Source organism: Castor canadensis, chromosome 16 (assembly GCF_047511655.1).
Source record: "Castor canadensis chromosome 16, mCasCan1.hap1v2, whole genome shotgun sequence".
NCBI lineage: Eukaryota > Metazoa > Chordata > Mammalia > Rodentia > Castoridae > Castor > Castor canadensis.
Window position 1 is genome coordinate 39,698,450 of NC_133401.1, and position 17,479 is coordinate 39,715,928.

The window sequence follows — 17,479 nt, forward strand, 5'->3', positions numbered from 1 at the left end:
AGGTGGACCAGATTCTAAAGCAGAGCCTTTCACCTGGGAGTGCAGTGACCGACCAACTCCCAGGAGCCACAGGGAAAGGGCTTGGGGCTCATCTCCGTCACCTGGCACCTGCACAGAGCGGGCACCTTGCTGATTGCTCGGTAAATGAGATAAGAGAATCCACAGATTGCTTTTGGAGACTCTACTGAACTTAAATTAATGCAGCATATGAAGGGCAAGAAGCCATGGTGTGTGTGGCTGTGCTCACTTTCACAGCTTGTCTGTGTGTCTTTCCTAGTGAGCCAACTAGACAATCACCTTAGGCAGCATTGGACAAGCATTTCCCTGAAAATAATTTCTAGACATTCGATGGAAAAAGACACACAAGCTCAAAGAAGTTTGCAAAAGTCTTGTCTTCAGCTACCTTCGAGTGCTTCTCAAGTTGCAGGACTCCTCAGAGCCTTGACAGGTGAATTATTTCTCTGCCTTATGTTACCTTTTGATTGAGGAGCAGATCGGTAGGACAAGTGTTCTGGGTAAACAATTTCAGAATGCTGAAAGTCTAAGATCCCAAAGGCCATGGTTACTTCGATCTCAACCCTCTTAGCAGGCAGCTCTCCCTCAGTGAAGCCAAGACCTCAGGTTTGGCTGGAATGGCACACAAGGGCCAAGAGCAGGACCCCAGTGCAGGGCTCGTCGGGGTCCTCCTGCATGCTCGCACAGGGTGGACACACTCAGGGCACAGAGGCTCGCTCCCAGCTAATATAGGAGAAAACTGAGGCTTGGGAAGTTAAGTGGTAACCATCTTTTAAAAATGGTTAAATAGACATAATAGAAATTCAGCATTTTAAGTATATGATTCGGTTAAATGCAGTCATGGTGCAGAGCAGCCTCCCCACAACCCAATTCCAGAACTTTTCATCACCCAATGGAAGCTCTGTGCCCATTAAATAATAACTCCCTATTCGCTCCTTCCCCAGCCCCCCGGCAGCCTCTACTCCACGTAGTGTCCTCCTGACTCTGACGGTCCAGGAACATCACATAGCACATACAATGTTGTCCTGGCTACTTCCCCTGAGCACAATGATACGATGATTCCTCCATGCCGTAGGTTGTGTCAGAATCTCGTTCCTTTTCAAGGCTAAGTAATATTCCACCATATGTCTAGACCACATTCTGTTTATCCATTCATCCACTGACGGCAAAGAGTTGTTTCTATCTTCTGGCAATTATGCATACAGCTCCTCTGAGCACTGGTGTATAAGTATTTATTCGAGTCCCTGTTTTTATTTCTTTCAGGTAAGAGCCTAAGAGTGGAGTGACTGGATCACATGTTTAACAATTTTAGTGTTTTCTTCAGTAGCTACACGTTTTACCTTCCCCCCAGCAAAATGCAAGCATTTCAGTCTTTCTACATCCTATCAACACTTACCGTTTTCCAATTTGAGGAGCTTATTTTTTATGATAGCCATCCTAAGGGACATGTGTCATCTCACTGTAGCTTGACTTTCAAGTTCCCAGTGAGTCAGGGTGGTCAGCATCTTTTCAGTGGCTTTCTGGCCGTCTTTGGAGAGAGGTCTGCTCAATCCTTTGCCTGCTTTTGAGTTCAGTTGCTTGCTGAGTCACAGAGCTCTTTATATGTCAGTGTGTGTTCATTGCACAAAGGAGTTTTATTTTCATTGTGTTATTTTCATATGTACGTATAATGTACTTCTATGCATCCACCCTTCCCTGTCCCCCTCTCCTCACCTGCTGGTTCCCCCCAAACAACACAGTCCCCCTTTAGTAATCACACCACATTATAAAAATATTTTTAAGTCTAGATTCCACATATGATCAAAAACAGTATTCTGGGTCTTATTTCTTTATCAGATATGATTTGAAAATATTTTCTCCCATCTGTGCATCTCATCTCACTCTGGGCAGTGTCCTGTCCTCTGATACTGAAAAGCTGTTAATTTGGATGAATTCCAATTTATGTACTTGTTTTCCTGGTGTTGCCTTTGCTTGGGTGTCATACCCAAGAAGTCATTGCAAATCCAGGATCATGAAGATTTTTCCTCCCGTGTTCGAGCTCTTGAGTTTAGGGCTTTGATCTGTTTTGAAATAAATTCTGTATATGGTGTGAGGTGTTGGATCTCATTCTGTGTGTGAACACCCACCTTTCCCAGCAGCCTTTGGAAAGTGTGTCCTTTCCCATCATGCATTCTCTCCACCTTGTGGAAAATCAGTTCCCTGTGTGCAAGGATACTAAGTGCTGAGGTCTTGCAGCACAGTAGGCATGGTGTCAGGTGTTTTCAAGTTGTGCTAATTCCTCCAATATTGCAGGGCTGATACAAACAAACTCAGAAGACACCAAGCGTGATGACAGTGACAGGCAATAACAACTCAAACACCCAGTTCTCACTCTGCGTCAAGAATGCTGCCAAGGGCTCTTACTTGTACGTCCTCCCTGACTCTTACTTGTACGTCCTCCCTGGCTCTTACTTGTACGTCCTCCCTGGCTCTTACTTGTACGTCCTCCCTGGCTCTTACTTGTACGTCCTCCCTGGCTCTTACTTGTACGTCCTCCCTGGCTCTTACTTGTACGTCCTCCCTGGCTCTTACTTGTACGTCCTCCCTGGCTCTTACTTGTACGTCCTCCCTGACTCTTACTTGTACGTCCTCCCTGGCTCTTACTTGTACGTCCTCCCTGGCTCTTACTTGTACGTCCTCCCTGACTCTTACTTGTACGTCCTCCCTGACTCTTACTTGTACGTCCTCCCTGGCTCTTACTTGTACGTCCTCCCTGACTCTTCCTGACAACCCTATTACCGTCTTTGTTTTACAGATAAGAAAACAAATTATCAGAGAAGTGAAGTAATTTGTCTAAAGTCACACAGCAGGTAGAAGCAGAGGCTGACCCCAAAGTCCACTGGCCACCAATGTCCTTGACTAGGTGTCTACCTGCCATGGTGGCCCACGTAATGGTGACAATTTAGACCAACCACAGCTTGCGTTTGTAACCAGTCTTGCTGAAGCCCATCAGCACTGCCTCTGTAATTTTCGGGACTCAGAACAATTAAAAATCTAGAGTCCTTATCCAAAAAGCAGGGGAAAAACTTTCTTCCACTACCTCTCGTTCTCTCTCTCTCTCTCTCTCTCTCTTTTTCTACCTCTCAGCAGTTTTCACTTGTTCTCTAATGCTATATTCCCTTGGTCTGGGGCGAGCACAGACTCTCATGGATGCCTAGAACTGGGCACCACAACTTGTGCCATGGGTTGACTCTCCTAACCTCACCCTATCCACCTCGGTGCTCAGCCTCTGTCAAAGGCCAAGGGCAGCCATGGTCTCTGGATGGAGGCACAGAAGGAACCAGTGGAGACCCCAACCGGGGAGGCCAGGAGGCAGCAGGAGATGGGACCAGGTGTGAACTGAGTCTCTGTCTCTCTAGCACACACGCCCTTGTCCCATGGGACTTCACTGACAAAATGTAAAACAAGTCACACTAAGGGAGGGTACATGAAGGAAGTAAAGAAGGTGAATATGGCCGATGTACTTTCTATACAAGAATGAATATGGACCTTTTAAATCTGTTAAAAAATCACAAGATGGGGACTAAGGTAGAAAGGAGAAAAATGGAGGGATGAATCAATTTAGTGTATAATACATATATACATGGAAATGTCACAAGGAAACGCTCTGCATAGCAATCATAAACTAACAAAAATGTCTTTTAAAAAATGAAGGACAAGAAGGTAAAACAGGCCCTGTTGGGGTGGGTACCAGTGGGAGGAGAGAGGGGATAAGGAAATATGAAGGAGGGTGGATATGGTGGAAATACTACGTGTTCATATATGAAAACAGAGCAACGAAACCCGTTGAATTGTTTTAAGAAGGAGGGGGGGATAAAGGAGAAGGATGGAGGGGGTAAATCAAGATACATTATAAATACTTACATGACTATCACAGTGTACCCCCTGTACAACTATAATATGCTAATAATAAAAATTAAAAAACACACAAAAGCAAAGATAAAATGATGAAGACATAACCACCAAGCATGGGGCCCGTCCTGGCACAGTGACACTGACTACACACCCAGGACCACAGGGGCTGTGTCTACACCAGGAAAACAAGACATGACTTTTGGGTTTCTCTTCTCTCAATGCTTCTTGGATGCCTGACTTCAGCCATGTCCCATCCCATCCCCTCTGGGAGCCCTGTGTCCTGCACACACCTCAACCCTGGCTCCTGAGGGATTTGCCTAATTCCATGGCTGGGAGCCATGGATGCCAAGAGGTGACTAGGAAGTCAAAGCTATTTGCCTCCAATTAACTAACAGTGAAGACCTTGATTAATCTGCCTTTGGGGCTGAGTCCCTTGACAGTGAGCTGGGAAGCACTCTGGTCCCCAAGCAAGCAGGAGACTGGGGTTCTGCAGGTGTCTGAAGTCTCCCATGGCCAAAAAGTGGGAGGGCTGGCTTTCCTCTTTCTTCTAGAAGGGTAGTGTGGTTGGGAAAGCCCCAGAACTAGGTTAGAAGACCCGTGTGGCGCTGTGGGACTTGGTTCCTCACTTCCCCTTCCAGAGCCTCAGCCTTTCCCTTGAAAATGGGATGATAATGATCCCCGAGGTTTCCCATGACCCTGTGAAAGGGAAATTATGTGCTAGCTGTTATCCAAGCCATAAAATTTGTCTCATTCAGCAAAGAATGATTGGACGTTCATTAAAGCCAGCATAGCACCAGGCACAGGAGACCCCAGGGAGATAGAGGAAGTGTATGCTTTGGAGACTTATGGCTGTTTGTCCCTACCCCACTCACCCCCACTTCCACCCTGCACTCAGCCTGACCACCCTGCCTCCTCATGCCAGTGACTTCAGGAAGGGCACACCTGACTTGCAGATGCCACCACATTCCTCTGCTCTAGAAGAAGGTCCCTTTCTCACCAAGGGACCAGCTTGCTGGGCACCAGTGGCTCACACCTGTAATCCTAGCTCCCAGGAGGCAGAGATCAGGAGGATCACAGTTCAAAGCCAGCCCCAGGCAAATAGTACTTGAGACCCTATCTCAAAAAACCCCATCATGAAAAAGAGTTGGTAGAGTGGCTAAATTGGGGAGAGCACTTGCCTAACAAGCAGGAGGCCCTGAGTTCAAATTTCAGGCTGCCAAACAAAAGCAAAGGGACCAATGAGAGTCTCCCAATTTGGTTCTCAAAGACAACCAGGGAGGCGAATGGAAATTGGTGCTCATTATAACATGATACTTCTTTCCCTTAGCATTCTGTGATAGCTTAAATGACAATGTCTGGCTCCTGGTTAGGCTGCTAGCTCTAGGGTCCAAGAGGTCAATTTGAATTATCTTCTACCAACTCCACATTGCCCACCTCAATCCTCTTTATCCTTTCCTCTCCTCTGTTCATAGGATCAACCAACAATGTCCGAGTGAGCCCTGCTCTGAGTGCTAGGAATGCCTACTGGGAGGAGAAAATGGAGGAGGAGGAGAATGGGAGGGAGAAGGAGAAAAGGTGGAAAGAGAACAGGTAGAGGGAGGAAGAAGGGAAGAGGAGAACAGCTAACATTGGCTGAGTACCTTCTTTGGGCAAATATTTTCTCAGTTAATCTTCCTGGGATGGATGACATGTGTATTTTATTTCAATTGTGCAAATGAGGAAGCTGAGTCTCCACAGAAAGTAGCATCTGAGCTAAGATGTGCACCAAAGTGTGTCTGATTCTAAAGACAGACTGTCTTCACCATCAGTCTCCAGAGACAGCAATAAAAACAGTGGTAGTGAGGAAAAGCCCAATTCCTGGTATCCAGTAAGTGCTCAATAAATGCTTCATGCATTGAAGTGGATTCTGCTGGTTTAAATACTGATTTCAAGATTGCTGAGCCTGTGGGACCTAGCAAAGTCTTTTCCATCTTCCTCTGGGCACCCAGGGTTTGAGGGGACAGGGGAAGGTGGACTTGCAGCCCCCAGATCCAGCAAAGGAGCAGCTCCTGCTCCTCCACCAGGACAGAGTGCCCTTTGTTTACTGTATCCCTGCATCCTATCCTACCCAGTAATTAGCATTGGCAGCTTTATATTGAGCTTTTGTTTTTATAATTCATTTGCCCAAGATGACATAATAAAAGGAATATTGATTCAATCCCAACTCTTCTTGGCCAGAAGCCCACATCAACCAATAAAAAAGAATTGCTAATTGCAGGGTGCGCTTGCTGGGTCCCTGGCATTTGAGAAGTAGGCCGTTCTGATAGCGGATGGAAGGCAGGCAGCTCAGCCACTGAACTCCCACCCTGGTCCAGGCACAGAGACACCATCATCGGAGAGGCTCCATCCATCTTCCCCACAGAACAAGGAAAAGGAACAAGCAAGGCCGTCAGGGTGGAGCCCCAGGAAGAAAAAGCCTTCCCAGGCTTGTTGACAGATGTGGTATCAAATGAATTGTTCTCTGCTTAGACACGACTTTGATATTTATTGGTTCAAATTGCCCGGCTGACTCAGTGTTGCGTAAGTCTCCACGGTCCGTTTTCACCTTGATGTTCTGGGAAGCCACACTGATGTGGGTAATGACTGGTTTTACCTGAGATCAAAATGAGAAAGGCGCAGGACAGTGGGGGGTGGGGAGGTCTGGAATAATTACAGTGGGGCAATGTATAGTTTTGTGTAATCTGGAAAGGCGATTTATAAGACTGATAAAAATGATAATGTGTTCTGAGTGGAGCCAACGCGGATTAGCCTACCTCAAAGTTTCTCTGCAGGAAATGAAGGGGGTGGGGGAGTGGGCTGTTTATTAGACAATAGTTGTTCCAAATCCATCTCTCTCTCTCTCTCTCTCTGCTTTTCATTTCTTTTCTGTAAGGACTGAGATCAGGTACATTGCAATACAGATTGTGGTCCTTCTTTGGTTTCTAGTCATTAGATTTCTGTTTCCGGAGCACAGAGAGTTAGTGTATATGTGTGAGTGGGGGGGGGGGGTTGTGTAATTAAGACCAGAAAGGATGATGGGATGGGGAAGGAAATCCCCTCCCCAGCCCCCTGCTCTCTGCCTGGAATCAAAGTGGAGCCCCACTGACTTAGCTGGGCTTTGCCAGAACAAGGATTCCTGGTTCTCTGAGGATACTTACATAACTTCCTGGGTGGCCTCTTCTTAGCCACTCCTATCTTGCTGACCACCGTGAATGAATCAGAAACTTTTCAGTGCCATTCTTCTGGATTTGTGGTTTTTAATCTCCATGGCAAAGGCAGTAAGGTCTTAACAAAAAATGGAACAAAAATTTTGATAGAGGGAAATGATGACCGGGACAATGGCTTCACTCAAGTTCTTCACTTCTCTTCCTCAATGTCCTCCTCTCCAGGAGGGCTCCGCAAGCAATGAGGACTCTCAGTCCAGCGGACACAGAGGACCAGGACAATCTGCACTACGCACATGCCTCAGCCACCAAATGCATTATCTGGGCTTTCTGTCCATCTTCCTAAGGATCCTTAGGATGTGGACTTGGGTTTCCTGGTCCCTGTCTCTGGTGCCCAGCACTTCGTCTGCTTGCTCCTCTGACTTTGACTAAACAACATTCATTCTGTCACTCCTCCCAGGCCCTGAGGGAGTCCAAGTGGAGAGAGTAAGGGTTTCTGTGGCATCATGATAGGTCTTCAAAGGGTGACATTTTGGAAAGTCAAGGACTGTATGTACTTAGCAATTACTGCTCATCCCCCTTATCCACACTGGTGGCGATCCCATTCTCTTTCTCAGGAGCCTAAACATGGTCTCCCAGCAGACACATCACCTGTCAGAGTAGGCCTTGGGTGACATCTCCTCTCCCTGATTTCCAGAAATCACAAGATTCACTGAAGCGCCTGCCTTCTCCCCTGTACTCATACCTATCCTTGGCACGATGTTAAAAACTCAGCTCCTTTAAACTATTTTTTTTTTAAATCATAAACTGGGCGCTGGTGGTTCACATCTATAATTCCAGCTACTTGGGAGGCTGAGATCAGAAGGATCACAGGTTAAGGCCAATCTGAGCAAATAGTTCTTGAGACTCCATCTCTAAAAATAACCAAAGCAAAATTAATTGGAGGTGTGGCTTAAGTGGTAGAGCACCTGCTTTGCAGGCACAACGCCCCAAGTTCAAACCCTAGTCCAATCGGAAAAAAAAATTTTAAAGTCATAGAATTTTTCCACCCAACTACAAAGAAAGTATTACAGACATGTAGCCCTCTGCTAGAATGAGATACAAAAGGTCCTTTTCTAGGACCTTCATGTATTCACTTCTTAATAATGTTGTGAATAAACTAAGACTTATGACAGAAGAAGTATTGTCACTTGAGACAATGCATATGAGTGTCTCCACCACTGTGCCTGAGGCTGTGACTGCTGCTGAAGGAGTAGACTCAGTCACTGAATGAATATTGATGGAGCATTTAGTGCCTGTGGGGCCCAGTGCCAGGCTAGGGGATACAGCAGTTACAAAATACTGTCCTTGTCCTCAGGGAGGGATGCCGAGGGCTGAGGCCACTGGAAGTCCATAGGCAAAAGCCAGCTGGGGCAATCTCCTCACATGGCGTGTGCGAATCTAGCGTGTTGCAGAGAGCTGGTAAGAGCTGGGCAGGCAGGGGAGGCAGCCCCAATAGTATGGCCTTTCATAGCACCGTGAAGCACTGGACCCTTCCCTCAAAGGCATCATAGAAGTTTCTGGAGAAAAGTTATAAGCAGGAATTGACATGATCAGATCCTCTAGCTGAAATGGGGAGGTTGGATTGGAAAGAGACAAACATGGAGGTAGAGAAAGAGCAAGATGAGGCTGTTGTAAGAATCCAGATAAGGAAGATGGCAGCTTGGACCCAGGCAGGGAAATACAAGGAGGAAACAACCACTGCAATAACACTTGTAAGGACACAGTCCTTTTCAGTTGAAACCGCATTTTCAGACACATTATCTGATTTTATTTCTGTGCTAACTCTACAAAGATAGGGCTGTTATGCCTCATTTGCTAATAAGGAAGTTAAAGCTTATAAGAGCTAAAGGACAGCCAGGGGTCAAGTTTCCAATTCACATCACCTAACTCCAGTTCTGGGTCCCTATAAAGTCATGACTGACGATGTTGTGATTTGCAGGGGATAAAAGACACCCTGGGCAAGTGACTTTGTCAACCTTCTTGCTCTTCACCTGCATTTTTTTGTTGGTCATCACGGTTCTTCCAGTTCTTATGTCCCCATCTTGCAGATAGGAATTGAGGGCTCAGAGAGGTTACACGTCTTGTCCAAGCACACAGAGAGCAAGAAAAAGACAGACCGTACATTCAAACCTCGATCTGTTAGTCAATTTCATTCTGTACCTTTGCCTGATTCTAGGAATCAAAGATGTGACAACACAAGAAAAAAAAATGATGACGCTTTTTCACAAGTTAGGGTTAGCAGAAGTTGCAGGTATATATCTACCCAACACACGTTTCCTAAGTTAGGTGACATGATGAAAAGACAGCTCCATGGATCATCCGTTTCCTCATTAACTGGAAAAATACGGATTATGGGTCATGGCATGACAGGCTTACCATGCCAGGATGGTACTTGAATTTACTACTAAAAGGGGGGTAGGAGCTGACTAGGCAGGGGTGTCCCAGGCAACAGAAGAGGTGGGAAGGCATGCTGTAAAAAAGCAGGAGGATCATCAGTCCATGATGCAAGAGGGATGGACCCGGCACCTTTGCCTCTGTTCCCCAGAAGGCTACCTCCTCTCTCTGCCATGACTCTCATTGCTATAAACTATGTCTTCCAAACCCCAAAGCCTACAGGCTGCTAATATCCAAAAGTAAAGCAGGAGGTAAGGTGGAGTGGACAGGAAGGGCCTTGAGAAGCTGCCAGAGCACACTAATGTCCTGTGTCTTGCAGGGCCTGGGTTCATGAGTGTCTGTATCCATCAATACTCACAGAATGCACCTAAGACTTGTGCATTTCACTGTTTATAAGTCTCATCTCAAGAAAAGAAACTGCAGACAAATACTGAAGTCCAGTGGTGATATGCATGTGAAGTGTTTAAGAGTAAAGCATATAGAGGTTGCCTTACTTTGAAAGGCATCAGAAAACATGGTAAACAGACAGAAGGGGAGAAATGGATGGACAACAGGTAAATGACAAAGCAATCAGAGTAATTGTCAATGGTAAAAGCTAGGTGTTGGGTGTTTATCGTAAATTTCTTTCAACTTTTCCATATATTTCAAATTATTTATAATGTTGAGAAGAAAAGTGAATTGGGAGTCCAGGGCAAGACAGCAGGGAGCAGTGGGGACTATGGTGAACTGAGGGCCACTTGTGATTGTAGGTTCAGCACTGCCAGATCTTCCCATTTTTAAATATTAGGAAATAACTCATACCCTGTGATCAAGCAAAGCATACCTGGCAAAGATTCAGCAGGTAGACCCCCAAGGTGCCACTTCTGCCTCAAAGCTAGTTCCAAGCATGGGCGTGTGGTCAGATTGGACAAGCATCTCACCTGGAAAGGGAGAGCCCTGGACAAGAAGAGAAGGCAGCCCTACACCTGGACCCAGACATCCATTGGACATCCAGTTGAGTGACCATCAAGAGATTGGTGAGCCATGGGAGATTTTGTGAGGGTCTCTCCTCCCTATAGACCCTAAGAATTTCTATCTTCCCCCTTGAAAGATATTTCTAATCTCAGCTTTCTCTACCACCTCCTTTCAGTCTTATAATCTTGATTCCGATATTTTGGGTGGTACTGCTTGTTTGCACAGTTCAAGTGACTTAACCGCCCCTGCTTGAAGCCAACGTCTGCCTGCTCTCTGAGCAACTGAATACTTTGTGCGTGTGGAAGGAGGGTCCAGGATGTTCTCTTTCCCTTGGAGGCCTGGCTGAGCCCCATGGACTTAAAGCTTATCCATCTGAAGAGATGAGATGACCTGAGGTCCCACATGTCTCCAAGGAGCTCAGGTGAAAACCAGAGAGACCAGGGAGCAAGTGGACCATGCTACAGACTACTGGGTAGACAGTGTCTACAGACTCAAGTTCATGGGCATCTCTGGGTGCAAGATCCTGCCAATGACATAAGGTCACAGTTTTTAGAGATAGAAACCCAAGTGATTCCCTTCCTGCTTTCTAACATCTTCCTCAAGCCATATCTGATAAGAAGAAACTTCTGGTGAAATCAACATGTTCACATAACAAGCCCTGTCTTACGATTCAGCACCAACACGGGGATGCTACAGCCACGTCTCTGAAAAGACCCCTGCTGGATTTTGAAACCAAGGTATGAAAATGCCCCAAACCAAGTATTTCCAGGCAGACAATACTAGAGGAAAGTTGAAGGGGCTTACCATAGCTCATTTCACATCCTCTTAAGTTGTGGTCTATGCAGAAGCTTTATTCATTCATTCATTCGTTACCCTGTGTTAACACAGAGGGGTGTCCTTTGTTTCCAGAGATGCTTTTGATGCTTTTCTTTAAATAACTGCAGTCTTCTGGAGGCAGCTCTCTCCATCCTCTTCTGAAAGGGAAACAGGTACAAGAAATCTTTCATTCATACACATTCACTGTCCCTCATCCAACATGCTTAGAGCCAGAAGTCTTTAAGATTTTAGAATATTTACATGTATGCAATATTTTGAGAATAGGGTCTGTTTCATATTTACTTTATATGTACAACATAAAGGTAATTTTATACTCTACTTTTAATAAGATTGTGCACAAAACAAAGTTTGATGGTGTGGGATTTTTCTCTTGTGACATAATGCTAGAACTTAGAAGGTTGATTTTAGATTTCAAGATTTTGAATTAAGAATGCAAAACTTGTATAAAAACAAGATGATCCACGTGTGATGACATGTGGAGGTTGATGCGTGGTAGCCCACACCTTAAGGGTGTCCCTGGAGCAGTGAGGACTGTGGTGACCATTGGTAGACAGGCATCTGACGCCCATGTGTAGATGACTGCATTCTCTGGAATATTCAATCCAGGACTGCCAGAGCTTCTGTTTTGTTTTATTTTTTCCCTCAAGAAAAGCCAGAAATAAGAGTTTGATGTCAAATCTTGTTTTTAATTTTGGAGACCATTTTAAATTAAAAACTTTTTTAAGAAGAAAACACTATGTAGGCCAAAATAACTACCAGAGGCCACATCTAGGCCATGGGCCACCAGCACCAATTTATTTCACGACCCTCAGCACACTCTGCAGTGACATGTACGTTGCATTGTTGCCTTGCTATAGTTAAGCCCTCCTGCATCTCAAGGCACTATAGTGGCTAGGCTTAAGGACTTTTCTGCCATTACTCACAGTGGGGTGTCATTAACTCCTCTCAAGACCTGTGTAAAATTTGTGTAAAAAGATTAGACTAGCCTGATCTTCACAAACCTTCCTGCTCAGAAGGATCGCGGGGAGCTGGGCATGGTGTTGCACACTGTAAATCCCAGCTACTTGGAGGTGAAGGCTTGGAGGCCAGCCCAGGCAGTTAGCCATTCAAACCCAAAATACAATGAAAGAGCTATGGGTGTGGCTCAAGTAGTAGAGTGCTTGCCTAGCATGAGGGATGCCCTGGCTTTAATCCTCAGTACCCCCCACCCTCCCAAAAAAACTCTGAGTCACTGAAAAAGGGATATAAATAGCTCTTCAACGTGTGCAGAAAGGGTGGACCTCTGGCCTCCATGAGGCACACACTGCCCCAAGATGGAGAGGTTTAGAAGTAGGAGTGTGGAGGAGTTAAGAGCATGGATGGGGGTTAGGAGCGTGGAAGAGGTGAGGAGCATGGAGGGGTGAGAGTGTGGAGGGGGTGGAGAGCATGAAGGGGAGGGGTGGGGAGTGTGGAGGGGTGAGGAGGTGGACACTGCTGGCAGCACACACCCTGCTGTGGCTTTTCAGAGGCAAGGTGGCAGCGCCAACCCAAACAGCAAGTGCACAGACTTTTGACCCAGCCAGGCCACCTCTGAGAATGTTTCTTAATTGTGTGTGCATGAGAAATGAAGTGTGGGCCAAACTGCTCATGTCAGCACTGCTTGCACTGGCAAGGGGTCAGAAACAACCTAGATGTCCACCGACAAGGGATGGAGTCAACCATTTACACACTAGACAATTACTGTGGCCATATTTCCAGAAACAGCTGAAGAGGGGCAATCCCTTGTTATGTATTCTTATCACAGTGAAATACCAAGTAAAGTAAAAGTGCAATTTGCCCAGTGGTGTGCTGGCAAATGTGTAACAACCAGTTCTCTAACGGTGGGACCCCTGACTGTGATATTTGTCTGTGGTGTGAATACTTCTGCCAGGAGCTGATGAGGTTACTTGGTCTTGAAAAGACGTACATCTCTGTTGACTGGAGCATATTACTGTCTTTTTTTTTTTTTTTGCAGTACTGAGGTTTGAACTCAGGGCCTCACGCTTGCTAGGCAGGAGCTCTACCACTTGAACACTGTTTTTGTGATGGGTTTTTCAAGATAAGGTCTTTTGAACTATTTGCCTGGGCTGGTTTTGACCCATGATCCTCCTGATCTCTGCCTCCTAAGTAGCTAGGATAACAAGCATAAGCCACCAGCACCTGGCCATATTGCTGTGTTTATTAACTAATATGGAAGGATCTCCAACTGTCTTAAATGGAATAAAAGCCTACTGGAGAGCCGTGTGCACAATAAGCTGTCATTTATGTAGATAAAAGGGGACAGAATAAAGAAAGCATATGTGTATTCACACTGACCTGCCTGCCACAGATTTCTCTGGAAAAATACACTTGTGTACACACACTTACACACATACAGAGAGAGAGAGGGAGCCATGAACTTGGATTACAATCAGGAGCAAGAGCTGACTGTACTACATTTATTCATCTATTCTGTGTCAATTATCAATGATAAGAATATCTTCCATATCTACAAGACTAAGTGAAAAATGTCAGACTACCAGCAAGGTTTACGGCTTCTTTCCTCTCCAATCTGACGTCTTTGGAGTGGGGTGGGGGAATCTGTTTTGGACAAGTTTCTCAGATGATTCTCAAGTGGAGGCAAATTTAGAGGACAGAGCCCAACCCAACCTCCCCACTCTCCAAGGATGGGAAGTCATGGGCCACAGAGTCGGGAGCAGCCAGTGTTGCAGTGCATCGGTGCTGATTCCAGGCCTCATGCCCTAGACTAGGCACCTGTGCTGCTCTGGTGTCTGGGCACACCTTAGAAGCAGAACTGTGACCCAGAGAGTGATATGGGCCACCCAACATGAGACCCAGGGGTCCTTCCCAACCCTGCTCTGCCTTCCTGGCCTCCAACCCACATCCTGAGCAGCTGGGCTCCAACTCACTAGACAGTGTCTGTGTCTTACTCAGACACCGAGGTAGGGCGTCCCAACAATTCCTGTACATGACTTGGGACAGAGTGAAAGACCCTTCCCACCACTTGTCACCAGCTGCTCCTTCACAAGGAGGAGAGACATAGAGGTGGGGAGGGGCAGTGGTGAAGGGAAAGCAAGAACGTGAAGCCATTTCCCTCCAGTTGCCTTGCCCTTGACATCTGATATGTTTGGCTGCCATTCAGTCCCTCTGTGTCTCCTGTGTCACCTTATCTGCCTTTTACACACATAATTAACTGTGTGTTTTCAAAAATGGCAAATCATGACTCCGTATAAAACAACAAACTCAGTCCAGAGACAAATTGAATCAAGTTCTCTGGGCGTTTTTTTTTTTTTTTTTTTTTTTTTTCTCACTTCAATTAACGCCAAGACTGGCGTATATCAGAGGTGCAAATCTCCATGTGTTTTGTGACCACAAGCAGGGATGCAGCAGAATGAACACCCCGAATTATGTCTTTAAGTGCTCATTGGAGACACTTGTAATCATGTTTTATTACTGGTCTCCTCCCGGCATAATGAACTTTGATGAAATAATGAAACAACCCTGGCGCCTGAGCAGTCGGGCTGGCGGCCTCACCAGCTCAGACCTCCCCTGAGTACAATGGCCCGAGCGGGCGCCCGGCTCCAGTGGCAGCAGGGCGGAAAAGCTGGCACCCTGCCTTCCACTCCCCGCCTCCTGGCTGCTGGGCTGCCCCTGAGTCATACAGATGCCATGGTCCATTGGAAATGGGGGGACAGGCCAGGAAAACTGGGGCTCAATGACTCCACAGGACTGCTGGATAGAAATGGGATGACCCCTCTTCCACCCCCTTCTGTCCAGCTGGGAAAACTGAGGCCCAGACAGGGGAAATGACTTCACCAAGGTCACACAGTGGCCCAGAAGGGACTCGAAGCCAGACTTCCTGTATCAAATCCAAGGTGTTTCCATAGTTTCTGTAGGGTTCTCTTGACCAGTGAGCCCATGGCCCTGCCCTAAAGGTGCTGGTTCAGTGGGTCTGTCAGCACACCTGATGTCCTCACTTCCCAAGTGACCTTGAAGACCTGCGGGTATGGCTGAGAAGTCGGGATGACGGAAGTTTAGCATCCCTCCCAGGTGAGGGTGGGTGTTTCCCATTGCAACTCAAATTGGCACTGCAGATTGGCTTTAGCCAGGACTGCCTGCCGAGTTTGAGCCCAGTCTCCAGAACGTAGGACACACTGCTCTGTCCCCCAGGTGCACCTCAGAGCACGTGTGGAAGATCTGACCCATCATCCAGTAAATAACGCCTTTCTGCAAAGAGCCTGGGTAATAACAACTTCCTATGTGAGCCACCATGGCCCAGGCACTGTGCTCTGTGCCCAGCTGACCAGTTACTGTCCCCATTCTGCAGCTGAGGGAACTGAGGCCAAAGAACACACTGGAAACTTTAGTGCAAGGTTATCTAAATTTTTTCTTCCTAAACCTCCTTTCCTATTGTGTGTGTGTGTGCATGGGCGTGTGTGTGTGCGCACGTGTGTGAGTGTGTGCACGTGTGTGTGCACGTGTGTGTGTGCACGTGTGTGAGTGTGTGCATGGGTGTGTGTGTGTGCACATGTAGATGGTCGTGGGACATTTCATCTACAGAGTCTTGCCTTTTTCAGCTAATTTGTTTACAGAACTTTCAAAGAACATCAAAGCCCCTTTGATATCAGGGTTGAGTGAATTTGTTCTTTTCAAATGCATAAATGGGTAAAGGGAGCAGTTTAAGATTCCTTGGGAAAAATTCTGTTCTTTGAATAATGCTGTCTATAACTCATTTTTTTTTGTTGTTTTTTGCAATAGTGGGGTTTTGCACTCAGGGCCTACACCTTGAACCACTCCACCAGCCTTTTTTTTTTGTGGGTGTGTTAGGTATTTTCAAGATAGGGTCTCACAAACTATTTGCCCCATCTGGCTTCAAACGTCAGTCCTCCCAATCTCTGCCTCCTGAGTAGATAGGATTACAGGCATGAGCCACCACACCCAGCTATAACTTATTTTTAAATGCACTTTGAAGCCATGTGATAAGTGTTTTGTTTTTACAGTTTAAATAACTATTGAGACACATTTTCCATATCATGTAATTCATTCAGTGCAAGTGTATTATTCTGTAATGTTTTAGGAAATCTGTGAAGTTGGGCACCTTTACCATCACCTAGCTTGGGAACATTTTCATCCCCCCCAACAATATCCCTCTACACATTGCATGTTAATCCCCCTCACTCCCAGGCAATGGCTACTCTGCCTTCTGTCTCTCTGGATTTGCTTTTCCATGCCATCCCACACAAACAGAGCACCCCTGTGTCTCGCCTCTTTCACTGAGAGTAAGTTTTGAGGTTCTTCCATGTGGTTCGTGTACCCTTAGTTTTTTTCTTTGTATTGCTAAGTAGTATTTCCATCATGTGGATATATCACATTTTGTCTAGCCATTCTATGTAAGTGAATTTTATTTACACCCTCAGGAAGACAGTTAATATTTGAAGGACCTTCATAAGGAGCCCAAAATTCACAGGAGCTTCACGTTGACACCAGATAATTGGTTAGAGTAAGGGATATTAGAGATCACTTTCCTTTGGTGAAGTGAATATTTGTTTTAGTGCATTTTCTGACGCTATAGCGAAATACCCAACAGTAGGTCATTTATAAAGAGGAAAAAAGTTTATTTGGACTCACAGTTCTGGAGATTGGCACTGCTGTCTGCTCACATGGCAAAAAGAGGAAGGCAGGAAGGCAAAACCTGAGAGATGGACTGGTTTATAACAAGGAGGTTTTGAGGTTGTTAACCCAGTTCAGAGAGAATTAGCCTTGTTCTGCAAAAAAGACATTAACCCCTTATAATGACCGAATCATGCCTTCAAGGTCTCACCTCCCACAGCACAATGATGGTGACCAAATTTCATTGAGTTTTAAAGGAACAAACCATATTAGAAACTTAGCAGTGCTGCTCAAGACCAGTGGTGGCACACATGACTGTCCAGGCACCGAGGTCCTCTCTGTCTGTGCTCTGTCTTGCTAGCATGGACTCCAGTACCTGGATGGACTAGAAAGGTAGCTAAGTGTGCCATGAGAACCTCCATGTCCACCTGGGAGCGAACTTTTCCGGAAAAGGCATTTGCAAGGACACATAAGGCAGAGAATGGGATTTCACGTGTTTTATGGGAACTAATTATTGTCATTTGTCTGTTGGT